Consider the following 11,514-nt stretch of genomic DNA (forward strand, 5'->3'; position numbering starts at 1 on the left):
ACCCCCGTGCCTGAGCTGTCTTGCTGGTAGCGTGTCTGACACTGGCCCCTCACAGTGGCCCCTTTCTGGCCACTCACTCTGCCCGCCGTTATTTTCTTTGACTGCTCCACCTATTCCCCTTCTTTTTTTTTTTCTTCACCGGGGAATTTTGTTTGCACCTTCAGGTTTTGTTTGTTTCTTTTTCCAAATGTCCCAAGACAGTATGTACCTAAAGTCTTCCCCATTGCCTTGTCCAATCTATTTCTGGGAATAAACTAAACATGGAGAAAGGTTTATACTCAGATGTTGCTTTTGAGAGCTGAAAATGGACCAATGTCCAATGACTGAAAACTGGTTGAGTAAATTTGGGCAATCCACTCAAAGGAATATTATCCAGACAATCAACCCAAGGGAACTAGGGGTGGAAAGGACAGTGAGTGGAAGAATGAGGCCCCTTTCCTCCTCCTCAGGTGGAAATGGAGAGAAAGAGCTCTTTCTGAGAGTTCATTATGAGTCAATATATGAAGTCACAGATACATCTGAGACTTAAACACACTGTGAGATTTTTCAGATTTGAAGGCTTAGTCCCCTGGGACAACTCAATTGACATAACCAAGTTCACATTCTGCATCCTTGTAAGGTTGAGGATCAACTAAGGTCTCATAAGTTTGCAAACAGCCACGCTAAGATACAAAAAAACCAGTGGTCTCTACTCATAAGGAGCAAACTAGAAAGAAAACACAAATACTCAGAGAAGAAACTAGCCCACAGGACTAGTCGCCTGTTTTAGCCACGGCCTGATCTACCCTGAGACCCGAAGGACTAGATCGTGCCTGGCTGTAACTGCCAATCATTATTGTTAAGGGTGCAATAGATAGACCTGGACAGAACAAGAGAAAAACACAGAAGGGCACTCAAGTTCTTATAAAGTCCAGTCTTACTGAGTCAGCTGAGAGCAGAGGACTTCCTGAGACTATTGCCCTAAGATACACTTTAAATATTGAACTAAAACTATTCTCCAAGGTCACCTTTTAGCAGATTGGCACACAGAACAAAGGATTTTACTCATCAATACAGTGCTACAGAAAAAAAAAAAGCAACCCACAAACCACCCATGTGTATGAGACCAAAGGTCAACAATTACACTGAAGTACATATGTGAAGGTAAGAATGCAGAGGGGCAGGGAAGTGAGAGTACTGGAAACAGAACAACCAGAATGCAATTGAAAACAATATTGACACATTGTGGGAAATAGGAACATTACCAAATAATTTGTATAGAAATCATCAAATGGAGGCTTGCTGTGTAAACTTTTATAAAAAAAATAAAATGTTTTTCCTTTTCTTAAAGTAAATAGTTATTGTAAGAGTAGAGTATTTCAGGAAGGGGTCCTTTTCTCTGGCCCCTAAAGAGACCAAATGAGAAAGGAGGTGGAATGAGGGTTGAAGGAATGGAAGGAAACACTGCTCTGCAAAGCAGAGGTGCACAGGAAGGAGTGTTGTTGGCAGGACAGACAGGCATTCGTTCCCCCTGGGCTATGAGAAAAGGCCCCTGGGCCAGCGTTCAGAGAGGGCGTGGAGAGCCTTTAACAAACATATTTTTGTTCTCTCACCAGGCCTGCCCTAATCCAAATGACACCATCTGCAAATTAGAAAAATAGTCAGCGGGAGCTGCACTGTTAACACAAGGGCAGCACCCTCAGGCAGTTCAGACCCACTCGTGGCTCCGTGGAAGAAAGTGGCTGATCTTCTCCTGTGCTTTGTAGCTTCTGAAAACCCGCCAGAGGGTCAGCTATTAGTCTGTTCCAACCCGATCATTTTGGGTCAATTCACCAGTCATCTACTTAAATAACCTAATTTATTACAAGCACACATGTGGTGCGGAGCGCTGGTGGCCTAGTGGTAAGAAGCTGCACTGCAATTCCAAAGGCACAGGGTTCGATCCTGCCAGCTGCTCCACGGGAGAAGGATGATGAGTGGTCTCCTCCCCTGGGATTAACGGCCTCTGAAAACCTGCTGGAGGGTCAGCTATGAGCTGGCTCTGACTTAATGGTACTCAACACATGTGACGGACACCGAGTGGTGCAGTGTGGTGGCACAGCATATAACTAATCAGGCTGCTAACCCGAAGGCTGGCAGTTCAAATCTACAAACCCCTCAGGAGAAAGAGGAGCATCTCCTCTTATAAGATTCCCAGCCTCAGAAACCCATGGGGGGTGGGGGGGGTCATTGTGAGTGAGGGCAGTGGTTTTAGTTGATTTTTTTTTTTATTATTTTGTGTGCGTGTACCGTCATATCAGATCTGACTGGTACAGGAGGATATTGCGCCTTCTTCTCCGGCAGAGCATCTGGTGGATTTGAACCGTGTTCCTCTGGGATTGCAGTGCAGCTTCTTGCCACTAGGCCACCAGAGCTCCCCTTTAGTTGATTCTTTGAAAGAGGGTTGTTTTGGTTACTCATGTGGTTGGGGCTGAATGGTGCAATGTGCAAGTCCTACAACTGAACTCAGCAGACCTGGAGGAAATGAAAGCACAGAACCACACACGAGAAGGGGCCAACTCCTGTCACCTCTTCTGTAGTGGCCAAGGACAGAGACACGGTCAGGGGCACAGTGACAGGATTTTCAGACTGACTAAGCAAGCTGGAGTCACATAGAGCCCAGAATGATGAAAGTGCCCCCAGAGAGAAGGGGCACAGACTAGGGGACAGCTGAGGCTTGACAGGAGGGGAAATGCCCACTCTCTCTCTGAATTCTGGGGCAGATCCTTCACTGTCAAGAAGAGGTGACATATGGGCTGCTTTATCAATAAAACTACCAGACTATGTTGGACAGAAAGACCAGGACACACAATCATATGGAAAGAGCACTAACACAATGACCTTGGCTTTGAAACACACCTAGAGGTGAGAGGCCTGTGTCCATGGCATGAGCAGGGCAGAAGGATGGAAGTCAGAGACCAACAGAATCTTCTGGAACCATGGCCTGGCACCACAGAGCTTTTCACTGAGGATGGAGGCTGTCTGCAGAGTCTGGTCAAGTGGCTGGGAACAGAGCAGCCATGAGGCCCATTTGGGGGTCAAGGGTGACCCCTCCCTGGTGTCACTGTGACTCTGAAGGCAGCTCTGTCCTGGCCCAGCTTCCTGGCAGGTCTGAGGGGTGCACCAAGGCTGACAGAAAAGAGAAGCAATGTGTGGGAGGATCTGGGGACAGGACTCTTAGATTCACACACAACCCTGCAGTCACAGGGTCGATTCCAATTAATAATCTTTGTGGAAGGAGACTTCCCATTGTTCCCTTGCAGAGCAGCAGGTGGATTCAAACTGCTGACCTTTCAGCAGCCCGACTCGCACTGTGCCACGGGGGCTTCCTTCGCTTGTCTGCCCCTGAGCTGCCTCCAGGAGCCTCTGCGAGTTGGGGCCTTTCACAACAGCACCACTAGGGGGCACCCAGCCCACAGCCCTGAGCAGAGGGCAGAAGTCCTAAACCCACCCCATCCCTCCCCAGCACAGCCCCTTCCCTAAACACAGGACAGACCCAGAGCTAGGGGTTCAAGGAATGAGAGAAATGACCCTGGGACTGCTGGGAGGCCCAGCTGAACAGCTGGGGGAGTGTGTGTGTGTGTGTGTGTGTGTGTGTGTGAGATTGTCTCTCGTTAGAAATGTAATGTGTGTGTGTGGTGTGATGGAGGGGGTATACATATGTGTGTGCACATGTACCCATATAAACATAATTACACTTGATAAAAATCTGGTGATCATGTTCCATGGTATTTTATGTGACAAAACCTGTGTGTAGGTACAGACAACTGAATATATACAGGTAACATGTGAAAACATGTAATTACATTAAAGTGACTGGGTACATGTGTGTACAGACAAAATAAAAAAAGTCTAGTGTCCAGATGTGACATTTGTGTTCATCTCTGTGTGTGCATGCACGGGAGCACATGTGTGTGTGTATGTGTGTGTGTAAGTAATTAAAGCAGTCACATTTTCACAAACCTGAATATGATCTCGGGTGCATGTGGGCGCCGTAGGCAAGTGTGTGAGTGGGTATAGTATGAATGTTGGTGATTGACACGAGTGGCCAAGTGTGTGTGCACGTACATGGCTGTGTACCAGAAGACATGGGTGTAAAGGGACCGCTTAGTGTAAAAGGAGATTCCCTCGTGAGAAGGAGCCTATGTATGTTTGTTGAGGGAGGGACAGGGCGGAGAGCTGGCGTGTGGGTCATTTGTGCGGCCCAGCGAGAGAGAGAGTGTGTGTGTGTGTGTGTGTGTGTGTGTGTGTGTGTGTGTGGCCAGTGTGTCCGTCCTCCTAGGTCTCACAGCCACTGTCCCACGCTGAGCCCAGGGTGCCCGGAGAGGGAAGGACGCTGAGGCTCCCACCTGAAGATTGGCCCAGTCCTCAGGTTTCACTCATGACCCTGTGACATCAGCGGCAGCAGCTGTCCCCGCCGGCCCGGCCCCCCGGCCAAGTCCCCCAGAGCTCCAGCTCGAGGTGGGCACGACACTCCGGGCTTGTCAGCAACTGCTCTGCTCCCATCAAACAGTGAGTACTGTGCCCCCCCATACCCCCTCCCTGGACCAGGCACCCTCAGGGGTCAGGCACCCCAAAGAGCAAGGCATTCGGCCCCAGGCTGGTCCCAAGGAAGCCACACTTTGCTCTAAGCACCACCGTTTGCCTGCCCACCCCCTGCTCTCCACCTCTGCTGCCCATGCCCCGGGCCCCGCTCTGCCCAGCTGCCCGGCTACCTTGTCCCTGTCGAACCTCCGTGTGCCTCGACCCACCCTCTGTCCTCAAACTTGTCTCTCTGTGTCCTGCCATCTGCTCTCTCTGTCCCTGCCTGGCCGTCTGTCCCTACCCTCTGCTAGGGTCCTCACCCTTGTCACAGAAGGCCACTTGGCTAAGGCTCCCTAGAAAGGCACAGGGTGACCCAGGGGCCAGGGCTGCAGTGTCTTCAGGAGAGGAGAATGGAGGAGCTGAGGAGTGACTCGGCTGGGCCTGGCCGTGCAGGGGTGTGGGGGGAGGAGAGAGGCAGGAGGCCAGGCCTGGGGGGTGGCAGGCGGTGCCTTTGCTCTGGTGAAACAGGAATCTGCGAGATGCCAGCAGAGGACAAGTCTCGGGCTTTGCCCGGCTCTGCCCACCTGCCCCTGCCCCTCCCCTAGCTTCGCTGTTTTCCTGGAGAACCTGAGCCCTGTGCCCAGGAAGGAGAGGGGACCTGGAAGGGGAGGGGACCGGGCAGTAGCCTCCCATTGCAGGGGGTCTGGGGGATGAGGAGCCAGGGGCTGGGAGGGAGGGCAAGAAGTGGGATAAGCTTGAAGTGGGTTCTGTGGACCAGAGGGACCCTGGTGAGATTCAAGACAGGGTGTGGGACAAGGGCAGACCAGAGTCCCCCTCCTGACTGGCAGAGTGGGCACCACACGGTGGGGGGGACGGACAGTGGAATGGTCTGAGCAGAGCTGGGGGCATGTTTTGGAGGTGCATAGATCCAAATAGCAGGGGGGCGGGTGTGGTTACTCACCAGAGGGGCATGTTCCAAGGACTGCAATCTGACCTGGGGTGCCTGAGGGTGGGGGGCTGTTGAAGCTTCCTAAGAACAAGTTTTTATTCAAGGATATCAGGTAAAAATGGTACCAGAGGCCTCTCCCTTTGACTTGGAGCAGGAGGTCAGGTCATGCCTCTCCAAGTGGGGACCCCAGACGTGTCCCTTCCCACCTACACCTCCCACAGAGGCACCATCACGAGGACAGCTCTCCCCAGAGCCTGGGGACCTTAGAGCCGGAAGGCACCTGGATGGCCATTGAATTCAGCCCTTTCTGATGGATGAGTCTGGCTGGGGTGAAACCAGAGATGAGGGCCATCACCACCCTTCTGTGAGCAAAGCTGTGTCTGGTCCCTCCTTCTGACCCTGTTTTCTGGGGTCCCTGGGGATGTCAGAGGGAGGTCTTGTGGCTTAGTGGTAAGGAATTTCACTGGCAATGCAAAGGTACATGGTTCAAATTCAACAGCTGCTCTACAGGAGACGGACAGTCTCCTCTCAGGCAGTTTACGGCCTTTGAAAACCCATCTGAGGCTCAGCTCTCTAGGGATTGGATCCAACTTGATGGGACACAACAACAGGGGCGTCAGAGCTGGAGGCAGGTGGTTTCCAGGATCCCCCAGATTCTGTTGGGCTCGTTGCCGAGCCCCCAGCCTGCTGGCCAGCGGGCTCCCACTGTGTTAGTGGTTCAGGGAGTTGTGGTCATCGCAGGAGTATTGGGGGCCACCTCCCCTGTGTGGGACACTTCCTGGGCCAGGGAGAGCTACTGTCACACGGCTCTGAGGCTCCGCAGCAGCCCCCCACCCCGAGTCCCACCTGAAGTGTCACTAAGTGGCCGAGCTCGGCTTTCAGTAGCAGAGACACAGGGTGTGGATAGTGGGGGGTACAGGGCACAGCTGAGGCCTTCGGCGGAGCCTGCAGGAGGAGGCATCATGGAGAGAAGGAAGGGATGAGGACCTCCAGGTGAGAGGAAGGCTTTTCTCAGGAAACAGCAGTAGCGGCATTGAAGCAAAAGGCTTCAGCAAGCAGACGGGACGCTGGTGTCGCTGGTGCCCGTTTGTAAAGAGGCTCAGTCCTTCCACAGGGGGACTCTGAGCCTGCAAGAGGTCCTGTTACTCACTCACACTTCTTTCCTGGGCAGGAAGCTGACTTGGTGCAGGCCTGGGAGGAGGCCAGAGCTCTCTGCTTCCCCCTCAGGCTTCCCCCCTTAGCCTGCTGTGGGCAACTCGGAGGATGGGGGCAAGTGGCCAGGGTCCCTCGTTCTGGGCACTCCTGCAGGGGTCCCCAGCCCTGCCATGATGGGGACAGGTCAAAGCTTCCTGAGGCTGTCAGAAGGTGTTCATGGGGCAAGGGTCCCAGGTTCCCCTGCCTTCACACCCCTTGCCCCAGGCCTCCCAAGCTCTGGCCTCCTTTCTGCCTCTTCAGCAACAGCTATTTTTATTCCCTGCAGTTTTCAGTCAATAGCCTTTCTTGGGAGGAGGGGCAATAAGAGGAGAGGGAGGGGCTTGAGGAGCCAAAGGGCATTGTGGGAAGGGGTGCTAGGGCCCCGCGGTTCTCTCTGCCTCCAGCCCTAACATGAGAGCACGAGCAAAGTCCAACCAACACTCGCCAGCCTCCACTCTGCTTTCAGTTCAGTTTACGAAGCCAGACACCTTCGCCCCCAACCCTGTAGGTGCTAGAGCGCCCTGATCCTTCTAGAATAAGGTGATAGTGCAGCCTAGTGGTTATAATGCTGAGGGACGTCCGATCCCAGTTTATTCCATAAATAACCTCTTACCGGCTCTGTGCCTCAGTTCTCTCATCAGGCAAATGGAGAGATGAGACCAAGTGGATGGTGATAAGGATTAAAAAGAGCTGTGGCGGTCGTCGGGTTTCCAGCTGGTGGTAGTTGGCGCCTCCGTCCTGGGCTCTGGAACCCTAGTTTATATAGTTTGGGAAGTCTGATTCCCGGGTCGCGCCTGTCTGTATGCTCCTTGGCTTCCCAGGGTTTCTTCCATCGGCGTGGGGCCTCGCAGAGGAATTCCGGGCCCTTTGGGCCGTGTTAGTGGTGCCTTTTGCGATTTCCTTTAGTGTGTCTTAAAAACCTTCAAGATGGTACTAGCAGGCCTTGGAATAAAAATAACATCAGCATTACGCTCATTGAGCAATGCCACCATATCAATGAAGAGGTATTAAATGCTATGCTAAAAGAAGTATGTACAGCATTATTGGAAGCAGATGTTAATATTAAACTGGTAAAGCAACTAAGAGAAAATGTTAAGTCTGCTATTGATCTTGAAGAGATGGCATCTGGTCTTAACAAAAGAAAAATGATTCAGCATGCTGTTTTTAAAGAACTTGTGAAGCTTGTAGACCCTGGAGTCAAAGCTTGGACACCCACTAAAGGAAAACAAAATGTGATTATGTTTGTTGGCTTGCAAGGAAGTGGTAAAACAACAACTTGTTCAAAGTTAGCATATTATTACCAAAGGAAGGGTTGGAAGACCTGTTTGATATGTGCAGACACATTCAGAGCAGGGGCTTTTGATCAGCTAAAACAGAATGCAACCAAGGCAAGAATTCCATTCTATGGAAGCTATACAGAAATGGATCCTGTTATCATTGCTTCTGAAGGAGTAGAAAAATTCAAAAATGAAAATTTTGAAATTATTATTGTTGATACAAGTGGTCGCCACAAACAAGAAGACTCTTTATTTGAGGAAATGCTTCAAGTTGCTAATGCCATACAACCTGATAATGTTGTTTATGTGATGGATGCCTCCATTGGGCAGGCTTGTGAAGCTCAGGCCAAGGCTTTTAAAGATAAAGTAGATGTAGCTTCAGTAATAGTGACAAAACTTGATGGCCATGCAAAAGGAGGTGGCGCACTCAGTGCGGTTGCTGCCACAAAAAGTCCAATTATTTTCATTGGTACAGGGGAACACATAGATGACTTTGAACCCTTCAAAACACAGCCTTTTATCAGCAAACTTCTTGGTATGGGTGACATTGAAGGACTAATAGATAAAGTGAACGAGTTAAAGTTGGATGATAATGAAGCCCTTATAGAGAAGTTGAAACATGGTCAGTTTACATTAAGAGATATGTATGAACAATTTAAAAATATCATGAAAATGGGTCCCTTCAGTCAAATCTTGGGGATGATCCCTGGTTTTGGAACAGATTTTATGAGCAAAGGAAATGAACAGGAGTCAATGGCAAGGCTAAAGAAATTAATGACAATAATTGATAGTATGAATGATCAAGAACTTGATAGTACAGATGGTGCCAAAGTTCTTAGTAAACAACCAGGAAGAATCCAAAGAGTAGCAAGAGGATCAGGTGTGTCAACGAGAGATGTTCAAGAACTTTTGACGCAGTACACTAAATTTGCACAGATGGTGAAAAAGATGGGTGGTATCAAAGGACTTTTCAAAGGAGGTGACATGTCAAAGAATGTAAGCCAGTCTCAGATGGCAAAATTGAATCAACAAATGGCCAAAGTGATGGATCCAAGAGTTCTTCACCATATGGGTGCTATGGTAGGGCTTCAGTCAATGATGAGGCAGTTTCAACAGGGTGCTGCTGGCAATATGAAAGGCATGATGGGATTCAATAATATGTAAAGAAGATGCCTTAATATAAAGTGACTCAGTTGATTACTTTGTTTGCTGAGACCTCAATCATTTCCTCCTTTTTGCAGTGGGGGAAGAAAACCTTGCCTGTGTTTTTCTTTTCTTTTTGTCTGTTACCCTTTTCCTTTGCTTTTCCTTCCTTCTCTCCCTGTGCTATAAGGGAGGAATATATTGTGTTTTAGGAAATCATTCATTATTTTTTCTTTTTTCCTTCTCTTGTTAGATTTCACCATTATATGCTTAAGTTAAACAAATCATGGTGTACAATTTTAGTACTTAAAATATTTTTAATTCTCTCAATGGCCAAGCATTACATTTGCAAACAGTCCTGGTCAGTAGTTATATGATGTGTCAATAAAAGTGCTGTAAAATAAACTTAAAATGGTTATAAGTTTAAAAAAAAGAGCTGATGGGAGTCTACCGTACACGGTCAGAAGAGCAGCATTTGCCCAAAGACAGAGCCCTGACGGCACTACAGCATAGAACAGAAGGATTAATGGAAATGAGAATTACAGGGAAGAAGTGGGAAAAGTGCGGTCACATTATGGTTATAGTGCTTAATGTCATAAAGCAAAATGTGCATAAATGGTTGAGTGGAAAACCAAGTTGTTTTGTAAGCTTTCATTCAGGAGTACATGGACATGAGGGTCCCAGACCCACTCTGTTTGGCTCTACAGAACCATCACCTGACATGGCCCTGAGCGGGTGGGTCTTGCGGGTGTAAGGGAAGGAAGTCTTCTGGGGCAGGGAGTAGGGCAGTCCCATCCCACTGGGTGCCCTTCATAGTAAGGGGAAGGATGTGTGTTTCCTGATACAATCTGAATAGAAAGGGAAAGTGTGCGCCCTTCTACAAAGTAGACAACAAAGCCCCAACCCCACCCCACCCCCCTTGAGGACCTGCCACTTACAAATTGCTATGACAAGGACCGGGAGGACCCTGGGGGGTCAAAGCGGCAAACCAGGCCCCCACCCTGCACCTCAGTCAGGTCCACTAGTGATCATCTTCCTGAAAGTTGCAAGTTCCTGATGGACCTAATCTTGGGGAAGGATCTGTTTTCAGACTAGCTGGTGAGTAGTGGGGAGCAGACACCCACTTTGGGTGAGAGCAAAGTGGCCCATGAAGTGTAGGGCCTAGGGTCCTCCAAGGGCCCACTGATGTCAGAGCTGGTGAGAAGGCCCCTAGTCTTTCCTGGAGAGGTTTTATCCTAATGCCATGACCCCAGCTCTGGGGGCCTGGCAGGGGCCATGGGCTCCAAACCCCACTTCCCACTGGTGGCCGGAAGAGGAGTGTGTGTGTGTGTGTGTGTGTGTGTGTGTGTGTGTGTGTGTCTGTCTGTCTGTAGGTCGCAGAGAGGCTGAACAGGTCAGCTCAGGCAGGAGGCTCTGAACAGCTCTCCTCTTCCCTTGATGGGAGGACAAAAGCTGTCAGCTATGGGTGGACGAGTGGTGGTGGGGGAGGGGTGCAGGGAGGATGTAGAAAGAGCAGAGACCCCAGGTGGGACATCTCTGAGTGAGGCTGTCATAGGAATGGGCAGGGGAGAGGAAGGCTAGGTCGCATTCAGGGGTGCGTCTGCCCAAAGGCAGCCTGGTGAGCTCAGACGGGGAGAAGAAGGGGTTCACACTGTGGGAAGGGCTTTGCGTGTTCTCTCACTGCCATCAAGTCGATTCTGACTCCAAGTAATTCTCTGTCTGGTTTCCAAAGCTGTAAATCATTACAGGAGGAGACTGCCTGTCTTTCCTGATTTTCCCTCAGAGCAGTGGGTGGATTCGAACCACTGAGCTTTTGATACTGACATGTCGTCACGCACTTTGCCACGTTGTGGGGAGCTCCCTAGGAAGAGCTAGCCAGCTAGCCAACCTCGGGCAGGAAGCACCAGGCCTGGGTGGAATGAATCAGCCCGGGGTCCCCACCCTTTGGAGCAGCTGAAAAATGACTCATAGCAGCAGTGTGTGTGTGTGTGTGTGTGTGTGCATAAGAGGGCAGCGGTGGGGGTTGGGGACAATATGAGGGTCATTTGGTGCTCGGGGGAGGCTCCTTATCAAACTGTAACCCACCACCCCCAGCCCAGACTCCCAGGGGGGCTGACCCGATCCTCGAGGGCTGCCGTCCTTCACCCAGCCCACACCTTTCTTTCAGGGGCTTGGCCCAGAGACTGTGATCTCTTGCAATTTGGAAAGGACAGAGGGGGAATGCCAGGGAGTAATCAGGGCTGAAGAAGGGCTGGGTCATGGGCAAGGGGAGGGAAGCCATGCCCAGCTTAGTTCACCCTAAGGGTTAGCAGGAGGAGGTGTTTAAAGTGACCAACACGTGGTGTTGGTATCAGAGCACCTGCGTTCGAATCCTGGCTTTCCACTTGTGAGCTGGGATGATGAACAGGA

The 11,514-nt window shown here is 50.4% G+C and overlaps 1 pseudogene; it reads left to right on the top strand.

The window, feature by feature from the left end:
- Positions 1 to 7,612: 7,612 nt before the first annotated feature.
- Positions 7,613 to 9,126, top strand: LOC102875905 (annotated as a pseudogene).
- Positions 9,127 to 11,514: the final 2,388 nt, after the last annotated feature.

Source organism: Elephantulus edwardii, unplaced genomic scaffold (assembly GCF_000299155.1).
Source record: "Elephantulus edwardii isolate Elephantulus edwardi_28Jun2011 unplaced genomic scaffold, EleEdw1.0 scaffold00048, whole genome shotgun sequence".
Lineage (NCBI taxonomy): Eukaryota > Metazoa > Chordata > Mammalia > Macroscelidea > Macroscelididae > Elephantulus > Elephantulus edwardii.